Consider the following 2,500-nt stretch of genomic DNA (forward strand, 5'->3'; position numbering starts at 1 on the left):
AAAAATGCAGGAGAGAGAGAGATTCTGAAAGTAGTTGGCCAAACCTACATACTTCTTTGGAGTTTAAGATATATATCATATCTACAGACGGCTGGTGATAGTCAGACGCCTTCTCAGAGCGTCAGCAAGTCTCAATATGAGTCAGGAAGAATCCATATGAGTCAGTAAGAGTCAATTAGAGTCAAGAAGAGTCCATTAAAGTTAGTAAGCCCCTCAAAGTCACTCGAGGCCAGGGGGGGGGGGAGCTCTAAGGGAAGGGGAGCCACGGGAATCGAAGAGCCAATTCCTGAGGTACAAAAACCGTCCTTAAGGTCCTGTCTCGTAAATCGTACAATGGGGAGAACGTTATCACCGTGGCGAGTTATCCTGAAGCCAGAGGGAAGTTTGCTACAGAGAGTGATTTCAACCTTGAAAAAAAAGATTTTAAGAACAGGATTTGATAGCGTGGCCCCTTTAATGCAATGCCATGTATAAAGACGCACCTGAATGTCAACGAGGCAATTATGTTTCATTTCATGTTTGTGGTGTTTATAGTTGAACTCGATATTCTTTCACCAAGTAATTGAACTCAGAAGGGAGCTACACCCCCTATTGGCTTGTGGTTGGAGAATATACTGCAGTAAGAACCGCAATTAAATCGACGTGTTTACAACCTGTTGCAACGAGTGTGTAATTAGAGCATGTGTCCCGAGCAGATTTATGTTATATTAGCACCAGAGGCACACACATGTCGCTGTGAGCTGCATCAAACATTCCTCAACTTTAGACGCATGGCAACAAAAGTTAACTAACTTTAACGTAATCTATTGATTTACCGTAAGTTGACAAATCCTTAATCCTTTGACACTCAGGGTAGAAGGAATCGACGGTATACAAGCAGGTCACACAGCGCTTCTATGTCTGCGTGAGCAAGCGGGGAGGGGAGGCAGGCTCATCTTTAAAGGAATTGTGCTGTTTCCGACTGGTATTCGACACACGGATCTAACAGATCATATGTCGTTCGATTAACCTGCTGAAACCGATTAAAATGTTCAAGGACCGTGTTACAACTTATTGAAATTATCAGACGTCTCGGAACAAGTTTAGAGCATTTAGCTGCTATAGCCACATTATTCATGTCTGCCTAGAGGCCACGCCCTAAGACGCTAATTGGTCAACGTACAATGTAATCTATAACTTCACACAATGGGTACTGACAGATTATAATGAAACATGTTTCGCTTAAACTCTTCTAATTAAAAAAATGAAAATATGAACCATGGATCGCATCCCAAGAATAGCATAAATGGTTCGCATGCAGCCTTTTTACCATTATAATTATCTATTATTAATAATATTATTATTATATTTGTGTGTGTGCGTAGTGAATGTAAACTAAATAGACAAAAAGCATGCAGTACTATAGAGCGTTAATTAGAGTTTGTTAAAATCTGATACAAGTAACTGAGAGGGCTCTATAAACACACCATATGCATTGGGAAGTTAAATGGTGATTGGTTACTATTAGCAGCACGCTATTGTCCATATCCAAACTTCCCAGTTGCAGGTAAGTAAACAACACATAGTTTTGCGAGTAATATATGAATGTTAACATGTGTTGAAGATGAAAGACATTGCTACTAGCTGAGTGGCTGTTCTCATGAGCATTGTGCACCCCCTCTCCACACAGACGAACCATAGCTTATGCCAACTGTAGTTTACTGCTCAATCCCATTTGTGTCTGTTTAGTGTCTATTTGCTTCAGAACAAAGAAATGACGAATATGCTGCATTCATACTTTTTTTTAAATGTAGCTTAACATCCCATTTTAAGCGCCAGTGTTTTAAAGTAATTCAACTTTGAATGTTTCCAGAGCACACATACACACGTGTTTGTCTGCATATATGTTATATAAAAATATACACACACGTGTTTGTCTGTGTGTGTATATATACATATACACGTGTTTATCTGTGCGTGTATGTATATATATATGTATATATATATATATATATATATATATATACACACACCCATACATACATATATGTGTGTATATATGTGTGTATATATGTATATATGTATATATACATATATGTGCATATATATGTTTGTATGTATGTATATATATGTATATATATGTATGTATGTATATATATATATACATATATATATGACTGCCACGATAGTCCAGTGGTTAGCGCACTGGACTCCGGCCCTTGTGGTCCCGAGTTCAATTCCCCGTCGCGGCGGTCGTAAAAAATGCCTGTCCTCTGACTGCTCGCTCGAGCCCGATCTCATGGCGAGAAAACGACATATCGACTTGATAAGTCAAAAGCAGGTGTGGTGTCATAGTGGCACAAATGTTAGCGCGCCGAACCGCGGTTAATTAGGAAGGGCATCCAATCGGGCAAGGGTGACACTACCCCTCAATAGTGGAATGAATGGCTGCATAAAAAAAAAATATATATATTTATACACACACACACATGTGTGTGTGTGTGCATATATATATGTATAT

Source organism: Penaeus chinensis, chromosome 26, assembly GCF_019202785.1.
Source record: "Penaeus chinensis breed Huanghai No. 1 chromosome 26, ASM1920278v2, whole genome shotgun sequence".
Lineage (NCBI taxonomy): Eukaryota > Metazoa > Arthropoda > Malacostraca > Decapoda > Penaeidae > Penaeus > Penaeus chinensis.